Source organism: Anthonomus grandis, chromosome 10, assembly GCF_022605725.1.
Source record: "Anthonomus grandis grandis chromosome 10, icAntGran1.3, whole genome shotgun sequence".
Classification (NCBI taxonomy): domain Eukaryota; kingdom Metazoa; phylum Arthropoda; class Insecta; order Coleoptera; family Curculionidae; genus Anthonomus; species Anthonomus grandis.
This window is the reverse complement of record NC_065555.1, coordinates 16,997,912-17,013,198: the sequence shown is the minus strand read 5'-3', so window position 1 is coordinate 17,013,198 and position 15,287 is coordinate 16,997,912. Positions and strand designations below refer to the sequence as shown.

The 15,287-nt window shown below is 31.8% G+C and overlaps 1 protein-coding gene across 1 annotated transcript in view; it reads right to left on the bottom strand.

Moving 5' to 3' along the window:
- LOC126741442 (nuclear hormone receptor FTZ-F1 beta) overlaps window positions 1-10,945 on the bottom strand; it is a 127,520-nt gene extending 116,575 nt beyond the window's left edge. The window contains exon 1 of the mRNA XM_050447847.1: window positions 10,602-10,945. The gene's annotated coding sequence lies outside the window, so the exon portion shown is untranslated. The remainder of the gene's footprint in view (window positions 1-10,601) is intronic.
- Between the last annotated feature and the right edge of the window lie 4,342 nt (window positions 10,946-15,287).

The window sequence follows — 15,287 nt, the reverse complement described above, 5'->3', positions numbered from 1 at the left end:
TCGCTCTCCTTACTATTATTATATAGCATCTAAACATGATTAATCCGAAGGCCTGACGCACCAATTAAAATAAAAGTGCAGGGCTGACACCCAATTAATGTATATAATGTTTATATACGAGGCCCAGAAAGACACATTGATATTTGTCTTCCGAAATTTGGATCATCTAATCGAACCAAATACGCATCAAGCAGATGACAGAGGTCCGGTCGCATCAGTGTCTGCGAAATTTAACTCGCGGGAAAGACATTCGAGCTTTTGTCTATCGAAGTCGACCAGCTATTTTATTATGCTCTTGAGGGTTATTGTTTATGGACACGGTTGATCTGGTCGGCCGCAATACATCTTCAGTTTTGTTTTGTTTTGATGAATCTGCATTTGGCTGGCATTAATTGGTGCGGGCGCGTGCTATAAAATTAATTTTTTTATTTTTTATTATTATTTATTTATTTATTTATTTTTGGGTGTATAAGAAAAGGTTTTTTTAGTGGATATTTAAGTGGTTATTTATGAACGACTGTTCGATATTGGCAATTGTATTTTAGTTGTGTTTTTATTTGTCTTTAATTAATTTTAAAATAATGGATATTATGGATTTATAGGTAATGGTTATACCTATGTTGTGTTTTTTTGAAAGTAGAATTTATTTTTATCCATCTATCTCTTTATGCTAGTAGTAAATATTTTTTTCTTTTTTATATCACTACATAATTTTTCTCTTTGAGTTAATATTTAATGCGCCTTCATTCTCTATTTCATTAAAGTGAATAATATTGAATACACATTTTTTTCTAATTAACAAATTTTATTGATTGTCTACCCGAAAAAAAAGTTCACGCTTCGCCACTGATCATTATACAGTGCATCCGTATAGCAACTGCGCTTGTGTACGTTTAGATGATGTACCTTTGGTATAGTATTAAAAGAATATTTTGAGTGATTTCAGTGCGTTTTTTTTAAATTTTAATCAAGTCTGAAGTGGGTCATGTATATTGGGAAAACCAACATTCAAATCGTTCCTGTCACAGACGAGTTAGGTGTCATCCTTATAGTGAAAATATTAATAAAAATATGTAATGAGTAAACGCCGCAAAAATAATGTGTTTGAAGCTTAGTATCCGGTCAATATAATATAAAAAGTTGAAAGTTAAAATGAAAAAGGCTCCCAAAACTCCCAAAGGATTTGAATAAAACTTTTTTGAAGGATTTGAACTAAAACTGGCAAACAACATATGCCGGGTTCTCAATATGGTTGCTAGATATTGATCAGATACCACACCCATAGCACACACATGCAAAAATATCTAGAAAAAAGACACAAACTGGCAACATTCGATACATGCATTGTAGACATATTATAAGGCATAAGTATAAATATTCAGTAGATTAAGAAAAATCTATATTATGAAAAATTAGAAAATCGATTTGACATCATTGTCTAAGAGATGGTGAACTCAAACACCTCACCTATGGTTTGCAGCTAGACTTATTCTAGGCATTTAATGTTCTAATGTTACATACACGTTCTTTACATAATAATTTAACATCTAAAGTAACTCCTCCAACTTTGAATTTCTCTTAAGCTAAAGTTTAACTTGGTCTTCAATGCAATTAAAGAAAGCCTATTGGGCGAAAAACTTTCATGAATATTTTTATTGCTATATATATCACCTATATATATATATCACCTATCATGTCTAACATAAGAGAAGAGGAGTAGTGGATAACATTACTAATATCTGCAAAAAAGATTGGTTTTAAATGTTCAAAAGAACATAACCTCATGAAACATCATGATTTATATTTCTGTCAGTTGATACACTGTTCATAAAACCAACATATTGACTGCAACACTGAAGATATTACTCAATTAGTCTCGCCTTAACAGCATGGTTTTACTAACGCAACTAACCTTTTTATATTTTATGATTCAATTTTCCAGTGATTTAATAATGAAAAGGAAACTCGTGCAATATACAACGATTTTGGTAAGACTAAATGCAACAATGTTATCTTCAAAGACCCTCTACATCTATTTGGTGTGAGGTAAAGTTGATTACAACAAACTCAATTAATTTAAAAAATGTATTGCCATACCTTATAGTTTTGTAAATAGAAAAATTGTCACCATAAGCTTGTCATTTTTTGAGTAGTATATGGTAGTTTCTATGAATCATACATTTTTTTGGGAGCATTTTTGGATTGTGGTTTTTATGTACTTGTTCTATGCCAAAGAGTAGAAACTCTTACACAAATCAAAATATGGAAAATAAGTGTTACAATTTCAATTATAAAAATAAAACTTATCCAGTAATGTGCAACAAATGTGCTCAGATCTTGACAGATTTTTTTGTTAAATTTTATTGTACTTTTGTACACAGTATACAACAGTATTTATGTTCTTGTTAAGTCTTTTTTCTTTTAATCTCTCAATTGTTATTGAACTGTATTTTTAACTTCTGCATACACTGTTTTTCTTGGTTTAACTTAGTAACTTGTGTAAGACTATAAGGTTACTAGCATCAATAAACTACTACTAATTATAGGTATAATAAATGATGCTGAAAAGAACCAAGGTCTCGAAGAAAATGATGAGGACTACTGGAGTCAAAATTGTAGTGGGTAATTTAATTTTTGTAGAAGAAAATCATGCTCAATATAATCAAAGGCTCTTAATAAATAATAAAAGAAATTGTGTCCCTGATCCATAAAAATCATCAAAGATAATATACATCTCTGAATCCATTTCACCTGACATGAAATGTATCAAATCTTTTGTTGCCAATTTGGCGTTCAGCTTTGGTAAAGAGATCAATTGTTTACAAGAGAATACAGATATAGCAAATAAACATAAATTAACTTTTCAAACAAGAAAAAAGCTTATATTTTCCCTGTTTGGACCAAATCAATAAATACCACCTTTATCATGTGCAAAACACCGCGTGTTGCTTTATTTTTTATCTTACTGATTTATGTTATTAAAAAAAGAAAATTTAGAAGAACTTAGAAGGTTTGGTCATGTTCCAGAATATGTATTTTGTTTCAAGCAGTTCAAATTGTCCTTTTTATATAAACTCCATACAACTACTTTTTTATATACATTGCACAAAATTAATAGCTTAAAATATTTCTTGAACAAATTAGTACTAAAAAACCATGTTCATATATGAAATATTAGGTATAATACTTTAACGATGCCACATCATTCTATGACTCTGTTCAAGCTTTGTTTTACATATAATGTTGTTAAAATGTTAAACACTTACAAGCCTGTTTTTAATATATCTATGCAATTGTACAAAAGAAATTTTAAGTACTTGTTATTAACAAAATCTCAGGTAGGGTCAGTTCACCGGTTATCCGGCCATCACTAGTTCTCGGCCTTTTTGTGACTAAAAGCCAAATATTAAGGAAATTTATTGCTATTGGCCTACTCTGAATGATAAAATCGTTTCCCGCATCTTTTTTCTGTCAAAAACGCCGGGGCTTAAGATGACATTGCAAATGACAAGTGCGCGAAAAATCATTTAGTTGTCGACCTTCCAAGCAAAAGAGCACACGTGTGTAAAAAGTGCAATTTTGCTTAGTGTTGTAGTGTGAATCAAATAAATAGTAAGTCTCTTACAATTTTTTTGTTTTAGGTGGATGTAATATACATTAAATTATAAGGGAAGGGTTAAAACGTGTAAATATATTGCTAAAATTTAGCAAAAAATGATTTTACAATTAAAATATTAAGTGGCCGCGATCCGGTTTAAAAAAAGTTAACTTTTTTAGTTCTCGGCCAGAAGGGCCGAAAATTAGTTTAAAAGGTTATTTTTCATTTTTAAATAAAACTGTAAAAAATAAGTGTTATAAGGTTTTTGTTAGTTTTACATTCTAAAGTTTTGAACCTAACTTTTTTTTCAGTGGCTAGATCCAAGAAAAAAAGAACCACTAATACCAAGATTATTCGACCCAATCCATCGAAGGTTCGAAGGAAACTGTTTAAGTACAGTGAAGAGATTTTGAAAAATGCACTTTTTGAAATTAGAGAAAACAAAATGCCAATAAGGGAGGCAAGTCGAACATTTGGTGTTCCCAGGGCGACCATCCAAGATAGGATAAAAGGGAGAGTACCAGACGTCCTGCGAAAACCCGGACCACCTCCTCTATTAACTGTTGATGGTGAAGAAAAAATTAAAAATTGGATTGTTAATCTGGCAAAATGCGGTTTCCCTATTACGAACCAGATGCTTATTGATACAGTGTCAAAAATTAACGCTGCTTCTGGTAAGTGTTTATTTAAGAAAGGTGTACCAAAACAAACGTGGTACTCAAATTTCTTAAAAAGAAATACCGAGATATCCCTCAGAGAAGCTGAGGGAATAAATAAAGCCAGAGCTGCAGTTACAGATTCGCACTGTGTCCATCTAGTGGTTTCGTTCCTTAAACAAGGAAACGAAAAAGAAAACATTACTGTATTAATAACTTTCAACGCTAATGGAAATTTTGCCTCCTCACTTGTTCTATTCCCATATGTAAGACCACCTAGGTCTGTCATTGACAATATGCCCAGTGGATGGGTTTTGGGAAAGTCTGAAAAAGGGTGGATGACATCGGATGTCTTTTTTGAATTTATATATAACGATTTTAACAATTGGTTAATTAAAGAAGAAATTCCAAAGCCTGTAATTGTATTTGTGGATGGGCATAAATCCCACCTTAATATGGCAATAAGTACATGGTGTGACGCAAACTAAATTATTCTATATGCTCTACCTCCCAACACTATACGCACAATGAAATCGGCGTGGAAAAAAAATGTTCATAATTGGCAAAGAAAATCAGAAAATCTGAACTGCTCTGTAACCAAAATAAATTTTTGTAGCCTGTTTAACAAGATACTCTCTGAACCAGAGAGATTCGAAACTTCAGTAAAAAATGGTTTCAGAAAATCGGGACTATTTCCATTAAATTCCGATGCCGTAGATTACAGCAAATGTGTGGCTGATAAAGCAGTAGCGATAAATAAAAGTAAAAGAAAATCAATCGAAAATATAACGAAGCGTGACATAAGTTCTTGCAAAAAAGTTATTAATAAAATAAAAGACAATTTAACATCCTACGGTATAAATGTGGACGTAGTGTTAAGCGAAATTAACTTACTTGAACCACAATGTTCTTCAACCTCGAAAAAAGATAACCAAAATAAGAGTAATAAATCAGAAGCCAGTTTAGAACTATTAATAGATGTAAGTAAGGGTGTGCTTAACATTGATGACAAAAATCAATCAGATATTATTATTCAAAACAACGACTTTGATACTGACAAATTAATATTTAATCTCAACTCAGATCTCAATATTCCTGATAAAGATACACACTTTTCTGAAAACGTGGAGATAATTCACATGGAGACTGAATTTTCCGAAAATCAGCAGGTAAATTTTTCATCTTTTGTTGATATTAATTTGAATATTGACAGCGAAAAAATTCAAAATATTATGACCAGCTCCTTTCTAAATAATGGTAAAGATGATCAAGATGATGATCTTCCATTGATTGATATTTCTGAAATTTTAGCGGCTCCTACACGCGGTACAACATTTAATGATGATGTTTTTGAAACTGAAGTAGGGGATGTCCCAAACGTCGTATGTGGTAATGAAAATAATACTAATAATCTTGACATAAGCAAAAAAGGCAGTTCAAAGATTAAAGAAAAACGGTGCCACGAGGAAAAACACAAAAGAATACTGTCTGAGAGAAATATCAATGAAAATAAAGGTGAAAACAATAGTTTCCAACAAAATAAATCAGAAGAAAAAAATTCAAAAGAAGAAGGGAAAAACCAGAAAAACGAAAAAAACTGCGGTTCAAGGTACTGAAAACATTGATAGAAATGCATGGTGCATTTTCCGAACATCTAGTATATCCTGAACCAGTTAAACGTAGCAAAAATACAAACCGACCGAAAAATGAAAGAGCAGCAAGTCGAATTAGCAGTGACAAATGGAGGGAATATTTAAAAAAAAAAGATCAGAAAAAAGAATTTAAAAAGGCTGAAATCGAAAAAAGAAAAGAAGAAAGAAGGAGAATAAAGGAAAGGAAGGAAGAAACAAAAATTGAGAAAAACAATAAGAAACAAAATAAGAGAAAACCGGATTTAGAAGAAACAAAAACCAAAGAAAAGGTACCACATGATATGTGTAAAGAAACTCTTAATAGTGACACGGAAGAGGAAGATCATAAAAATATTGGTTGTGACTATTGCGCAAAATGGTTTCACAAAAAATGTACGGAATTCTATAATGTTCCCTATAGTGTTGCTGCAGACAAAGAATACAAGTGGGATGAATGTGATGACACTTAATAATGCAAGTGCAATGAAGTATTTAGGTTTTAAGTTTTCCATATATTTATTATAAGTTTATCTATAACGTACTATATTACTTTGCATTTTAATGTGAATAATTATACTAGAGTATCCTGTTTTGTTGAGACTGATTAGTTTTAATATAATTGCTCATTTTACCTTCAATATTTAAGAATAAGTTGTTTTGTTTGTTTTTAGTTAAAAAGGAATTATTTATCTATAAAGTTTTTTATTTAAATTAAACTGTTTATTTTTAATAAAACTTGTTTAAAAGTAAAATTTTACACTGATTTTCTTTAATTTAAAGATGGGTAAGTATTTATTAACAAAAACTTTTTTAAAAATGTGTAACCCTACATAGAAAAATCTAGAATATTATTTAAATGAACTAGGTTTTGGGGTGGCCGAGAACCGATACAAAAATGGCCGAGAACTGTGAGGGGGGGGCCAAGAAACAGTGAAATGGTACTTTTTTTAGTTTTATCTGGCTTTACGCTAAATCTTTGAAAAAAAACTTACACAAATTTCTTAATTGTTAAAAACACTTTGACTAAAATTTTGCATTGGGTAAAATTAAAATTCAAAGCTTCCTTCTATGTTTAATTTGGTTACAAAGTCAAAATTTTCGTTAAAAGGCCGAGAACCAGTGAACTTACCCTATAGTGGTCTTTGGTTATATATTTTCTTTTAGTTTAAGAATAGTGTTAAGTTTAATCTAATCTTCATATACTCTAATAATTAGTACTTAGAATATATAATTATGTGAATAAAGGCGTGTAATTTCATCATATAGAAGCTTTTTTGTTGTTTTATTGTGTGGTTTCAGATCCCTAGGATGGGGTAAGTGCAATTTTTTTTATCAAATAGTTTTCACCATGTTGTAGGTCACCTAAAATTGTTGTTTACCATTTTAAAACTGCCCTATCAATTTTATCACCAGGAAAATTCATTTTTAAATGCAAGGCACCTACTTGTGCTAATACATACTATTGACCTATTGAGGAATCATACAAAAATAAAATTTTCTTTAAATTTCCTGAAAGTGACATTATTAGGAGGTCCGAATGGTTTATTTATTATTATTTACTTATTTTTAATTAAGTTTTTTATTGTTTAAGTCTAGTGTTCTGATAGGATCCCCACTTGCTTCAAGCCTAGCAAGGAAATTGTAATTTCAATATAATTATTGACAACATTAATTTCCCTCAAAAATCTTTATTTTTTATTTTTATTTATTTATACACGGGATCAACCCTATTACAAAAAATATATATATTTCTGAAAAAGAAATAAAAGCTATACTACCTAACCACTAATTACTAATTAACAATAATTATCAGACTTAATCTTAATACCAAGAATAATTAAACCGTTTTACAAGTAGTAACAATATTCTCTCAAAATCAGAACAATTAACAATGCAAAATTAGCTAAGAAAAAACAAAATATATTATTATCAATGACAATGATCAAATGTATTTCAAATTATTAATCATGGAGCAAAATTAATTCAAAAAACAAAATCCTACAAACTCTTAATAAGACTCCTAAAATGCAATAAGGAAATTCCCAAAACTTCAATTCCAGTAGAGTTTACCAGCCTCAAGGTCCTTTCGACAGGCGAGTTCATAGCATAGTTGGTACGATGATAAGGCAAAGAAAACAATCAATTTGCCCTCAGATTACGGTATGGAATATTAAATGAAATCCTATTAAGTAGTTCGGGACAAATCACAAGGCCATTCAAAAGCTTATAAATAAACACCAAATCATTCTCAGTGCGTCTCTTAAGTAAACTCCGCATGTTCAGCAAGTTCATTGCTTCATCATAACAATGGTCATTAGGAACTGGAATGCAAAGTTTATAAAGGCAGAATTGTAGAAATTTATTTTGAACCCTCTCCAGTGCCATACAATTATTCATGTACAGAGGAGACCAAATTATTGATCCAGACTCCAACAAAGAGACAACAAGTGATATGTACAACCTTTTGCAAGTTTCAACCGACAAATCCTTACAATTGCACAGGACAAAACCAAGGACCTTAGATGCTTTAGTTATACTAGTATTTACATGGGTATTAAAATTCAATTGTTCATCAAAAAAGATGCCAAGGTCCGTTACTACTTCAGTGTACCTAAGATTAACATTATCAATAGTATAGGAGGAAGTTACCCGTTTGTTTCTTTTGCAGAAACTAATGTAACTGCATTTACCCACATTCAGAGCCAAACTATTACCAACATACCATTCACACAATCTATTCAGATCATCTTGCAAGAGAACCATGTCTTGTTCTGAACTGATCACCCTATAAAACTTTAAATCATTGGCAAATAACAAAAAATTACTATTTTTAAAGCAAACCAAAATATCATTAATGAAAATATTGAACAACAGGGGAGAACAATGACCACCCTGTGGAACCCCAGAGGTCACACTGATAAGATGCGACCTAGCATCCCCAATGTACCTGCTGAAATCTGTCAGAAAGAAAACTTGCAAACCAGGCCACCAAACAATCTGAAAAACCAAAAAGTCTCAATTTTTCTAGTAATAAGCTATGGTTGACACTGTCAAATGCCTTGGAAAAGTCTGTATATATTACATCCACTTATTCACCCCTCTCCAAAGCACTTAACAGAGCACCCTGATACAGCAACAAGTTTGTAATAGCAGACTTACTACGACTGAAGCCATGCTGTTCACTTAACAGAAGTTCTTTGCAATAAAAATTAATTTGGTCATAAATAAGACTGTCTAGAAGTTTTGGGATGGCAGACTGTACACACACACTCCTGTAATTGATCATTTCATTAGCAGCACCACATTTAAATATAGGCGTAATAAAACTGAGTTTCCACTCGGATGGAAAAACTGTCAAGTCTAAAGACCTACTAAATAAAACAAAGAGGGGATAAGAGAGGGCCCATACACATTTTCTCAAAAAATAATTGGGTATACCATCAGGGCCAGCACTAAGTTTAAGGGGTAATCGAAAGATCTTATCAAAAATTAATCCAATAGATAATTTAGGATTTGAAATAGTCATGTTTACACCAGCCTGCTGAGAAGGTAAGACATTATTATCTCTATTATAGACGGTAGAAAAAAACCTGGCAAACCCCTCTGCAATTTCTTCACAACCTGCAAACTCCCCATCATTATAGGTCATCAAATCAGGAAGCCTATTCGTTGCTCTCCTGTTATTAAACTTATACCAAAAACTTTTGGAGTTTGTATAAAGTAACTAGTCCAAATTTGAAATAAAGTTCTGGTAACAAGTCTCCATTAGAGTTTTGCACCTAGCTCTAAGATCTGAAAAGACTTCGTAGTCTGCAACAGTATGACTAGACTGATATTTTTTGTGTGAAATTTTCTTTTGCTGGATCAAGTATTTTAACTCCCCTGAAAACCAACTGGGAAAAGATGAGGTTTTGAATCTCTTAAGAGGCACAAACAAAGCTATAGCCATATTCAATATATGATAGATCTTTATTTTAACAGTTGTGAATAATTAACAACCAACAGTGAAAATGAAAAATTTTGCAATCATCACAAATTACATATTTAGGAGCAGCACAAACCTAAAACAAAAATTTTAAAAAAATTGCTCTCAAGGGAATTTTAGAATGTCTTCTACCGAAAAGAAGCATTTTTTTAAATATTAAAATGGGCATTTTTGGATATTTCCTTACTTCAAGGATATATTATGCTATTGGACAAAGTCAATGGTTTCCTTTTCCTTAGAGTCCTATGCAATTAATTGTGTATTTTTTCTATTAGGTCCACACAAAAATATTTTTTCTCAAAATTCTTTAGTTTTTTTTGACAACAATTTTTTGAATAAAACATCAAGTACCAATTACAAAATACACAAATAGCACAATAGTGAGAGAAACGAAAAAATTGTTTTTCCTAGTGCGGTCCTGGCGCGGTCACGTGACCCCCGACCAAGCTACGACCTTCACCAGCCAGAGTACAGTCACCGACCGCAATTACCTGTCCTATGGCTTATAATTCCTTACTACTTCAACGCCGCTAAATATCGCTTATACTACCCTAAAAACCCCGGTTTTCCTTTTCACTACAATTCCAGCACAAATTGAAGTTATAATGGAATAACGCTACCCTTTATTTATTTACAAACCAAGTACACTCTCTAGAAAGCAAAAAAAAATGCATTGAAAGGTCACCTGCCCGTCACCTGTACAACTTTTGTTATTGTTTTTATTGACTTACCTTTGAGGAAAAAGTGCGTATCACCCAGTTTTTAGAACCATTATAAACAAAATTTCCCCGTAATCAAATTTAAAAAATGAAACAGTATTAAGTAATCGGGATAATTCACTTTCACGTCGTCTACACAACAATCCCACAAGGAGCCCCGACACACCTCGAAAAATCAACTGTAACGGTGCGAGTTAAATGAAATCGCAAAACTTGACGGATTATCGGTAATTTCCTTGTTTTCATTCGGTTTTTCAAGGGGAAAAAACGATGGCAAATAAAAAACGGAAAACGGGAACAGGGTCCACCACAGTTCGACGACGCAACCGTCTGACTTCTTCTGTGGAACTGTAAAAACAATGGAAATTAAAAAACGAATCGCGGCGACATCTCGCGACCGACCGCGGAAAAAACAGGTGAAATAGGGAGTTGCCGCGTGGTAGTTAAAATAGCGGAGAGGCTTAGCAGAAATCGTTATTTTCTTATAAGGGTGCTAAATGGATTTTAAAACATAGAATTTAAGTTAAAATTACCTCTAAACGATGTATTAAGAATGGCAAATCCTATAGTCAGATGAGAACCAAGAAAAAAAAATATTTTGGATTTTTTTAGAAATCAGAACAATGGATTTTTTTTTTAGAATTCACAACAGAGCTGTACGGCACTGACAAAAAAATTATACACGTGTAATGCAGTGGCGGCTCGTAGTTTGTGAGAGAAGCAATCACATGTATGAAGCTTGTATGGCGAAAATCGGAATCGTATGTCGGCCATCTTGCTTGGCAAAATTGACAGGGAGCTGACAGACAGTTGTTGACATTGACTCATAGAACATCATTTCTCATTGTCATACCATTTGAGAGTGTTTTTCATTTCAAAGAATGCAAGCGTGGGTTGAGTTTGCTATTTGTTTTAGGGATGTTATTTTAAATTCATGACTTTTTTTTTCTAAAAAGTTCTCTTTCAATATTGGGAGTAATGTTTTAATTGATTTGCAGCAAGCAATTCCAGGTTTTTGGTAAGAAAATCTGATTTTATTTATTACTATTATGTTTTTGTATTGTCAATCTTTAGTCTTTAATAAAATCAAATTCAGTTGATTTCAATGAAGAAGTTTCACCTTTAGAATATTTAATTTTTAACTTGATTATTATAAATACATATTACAAAATGTCTGGCCTCTCATTTTGAATTCAACAATTAAAAATTGATTTAAAATTTTCCTGAAAATTTCCTTGATGTAAGAGTATGTTTATTTTAAATGGTTCTGAGAAACATAGTGTAATAAAAGATTTTTTTAATTTCCTTCAGTTCCCATTACAAGAAAAATATGGAGAGCGATATGCAATGTAAATTTTATTAAGACTCTGAGCCATAGAATTTCTTCTGATCAGTTCTCTCCACAAATTTTAATAATGCTGATACTGCTGGCTTTACACTACAATACATATTTATTTAAACATTTATTTTGTCTTTTTTTCACATGAGTGTTTCATCATTTAGTGAATTGATTTATAAGGTTTGCACTGCCTGTTTTTTTATTTTATTTCATGCTCGTATCACACCACTTGCTGTGTGCACTAAGGCGAGACATAGGTATAGAAACTAAGAGACCTGAGCACCCGGAATGACATTATTTTTATCCTCGATTTTACCTTAATTTGTAAATAGACGTACTTATTTGTTTTCTTGTTATTTATTTATATCTTGTTTTGCAGTCAGGGTTGCCAGGCATGAGTTGGGGGGGGGGGGGGGAGGGTTGTTTGCTCGTTCAGTTTATTTCGCCTTAATAGGCTCTCATATCCGTTATGGGTTGCCATTTTGGGGTTTGTGCTCTAAGGGACTCCTTAACATATTTTTTACTATTCAGATAAAAGCATTAAGGTATCTGTGTGGTGTTGGTCTGAGAGTTTCTTGTAAACCTCTTTTTGTAGCTGAAAGAATTTTAACAGTTTTCTCAATCTTTATATTGGAAACTGCAACACTCATACATAAGTCCGTAAGTCCACCATCCTGCACCAGTCATAATACTCGTCAAGTGGGCAACTTATCTCTTCCAATCCCCACCTCCTCACTTACGAGAAACTCTCTTATATTTATTAGTCGTAAAATATTTAATCATGTTCCTTTTTCGATTAGGACTGTTACAGACCTTAAAAAGTTTAGGAGAGAACTAAAGAAATTTTTCTTACCAAAAGCTTACTACAGCATTGAAGAGTATTTTAACGACTCATTTTAATATTTAAAATTAATTATATATCTGTTTATCAGATTTATTTTATTATTTTTTTTTATTATTCTTGTTTTATGTTGGTTTTCGCCTTTTCTTTTCTTCTTTTTTGGTTTTTTCTTTGATTATATAAAATATGCTTCTATGTACAATCAAAATCGATTCTGTATTCTGTTTTTGTCCTGTATCCTGTATAACCAAATACTTTTATTATAAATTCTAGGATTTGGAAGCTTTTAGCACAAGTTTGTAAACTTAGCAAATAAAGTATATTTTGACTTTGACTTTGACTAACGCGCAACTTAAAATAAAAATCGACGGGTCCGAGCGTTTTCTCAAAAAATCATGTCTCTAATTTTTATCGAATGTATACGGAACTTTAGGCGGTCACTGTATGTTGGGGCTGCACCAAATTTTAGACAAGAAGTTCATAAACATCTAAATAATGTTCTTGGCCTCCACGCTCCACAGATTTAATGCCTTGCGATTTTTTTCTATATGTATATATATATATATATATATATATATATATATATATATATATATATACCATGCTTTTCTTTGAAGTCCCCCCCCCATTTATTTTTTGAACGGGTCAAAAAAAATTTTTGAAACTTGGCAAAAGTAAATTGGTCTATAGATACTATTTTTCACTGTAAACTAGGTAGTTGTAAATTTCAAGATGGCGGCTGGCGACATCTTGAGAAAAAATTTTAAATAGAAAGGGGGTCGTGTGGTACCTCATTTTAAAGGTCTCAATGAGTACTTTATAACCCTGAAATATTAGACCCATATCTTAACTCGTTTCAAAATGGCGGCCTAATAAAAAAGTATTTTTTTTTATTTTAACGTTTTACATTTTTATGATTTTTGAATAGGTAAAAATCAGTGTACGAAAATAAATGCGTCACTATTTTACTTTGACATAAAAACGACAGTTCTAAATGTCAAAATAACACATAAGCGCCATCTTGAATAAATGCATTAAATAGAAATCTTGTGTTACCTCATTTAAAAGGTTTTATTGAGTACTTTTAATATTTATTACATGGACTCGGTGGACTCCGTTTTGACCTGTCTAAAAGTAACAGCCAAAAAAATACACTGTTGCGATTTTATTAACGTTTTTAATAATAATATACAAATAATTTATAATTTTTGAATTTTGGATTTAAAGATTAACTTTTTGGTTTCTAAAGACTTACTGAACCGCCCTCGTATGTCACATTTCACGTTAAAGGTTATTGAACATTATTTAGACATTCCAAAAACCAAATAGCTATTAAAAAAACTCGAAAAAAAATTTTAACATATTTTTCCTTAACCGGTAAATTACTCTTGTATCGGTCATTGTTAGATATTGTTTAGTGTGTTTGGCAGTTTGAATTTATTGTTTTTTTCAAAATGGTTAATTCTCGTCCATTGGAGGAAAAAGTAGAAGCAATTTTTATTTATGGAGCAACGCGTAATTTTCATGAGACTGAAAGGGTTTTCAACGAACGTTTTCCTGATCGTCCTATTTGCCGTAAATATTTAAAGGAACTTGTAAATAAATTTACAACTACTGGTACTGTCCAGGATAAAAAAACGCCCAGGCCATATGTCTATTTCAGAAGAAAAGCAAGTCCAAATAATTGGCGAAATAATAGAAAATCCCCAACATTCTACTCCAACTGTTGCTGATATCTGTGAAGTTTCAACTTCGACGGCATGGAGAGTTTAAAAAAAAAATAAGTTTCACCCATACAAGATTCAAATGGTCCATCAACTGACTGAAGATGATCCTGACCGAAGAGTGCAATTCTGTGAAATTATGGCAGAGAGAGTAGAAAGGCAACCTACGTACGTGCGCAACATTTGTTTTAGCGACAAATGTACTTTTTTTTTAAATGGTCCACAGACAAAATTGTCGATATTGGAGTGTCGTAGCGCGGTCACGTCCTGGATGTTGTTCAGCTGGATATGCCGCATGCCTTGAAGAAGTCCTACAGCTCTATTCACCTCGTCCAAAGATAAATGACTTCGTTCCATGATAAAACACAATTTTTTTATTCACACTGAAAAGCAGTAACTCTATACCATAAACGAAATCTAGACTACCAGAATATTTATTGCAATATAAAAACCATGGTTTTTTCTGTTTTGTGAAAAAATTCCTAAAATATTTATTATCAGTGTTAAGATTCTGTTTGTCTCGAATCGATTTTTTAAAACTGTGTCTACAGTTTTGCATCAAATTTAACGAAATTTGGAATACGCCCGTTGTTTTAGGCGGTCTATTTACTCTTTATCTTAGAAAAGGCGTAAAACTAATTTTAAGGGGTAAACTGAGGAGATGCACACTTTTGACGGCCAAAATTTTAAGTGTACATTCATTTTTTTTTAATTAAGCTACACCAAAAAATAGACCATACAAAAATTTAAATTTTTGGTCTCTTGCATTTTTTTCATACGACTATTATTTTTGA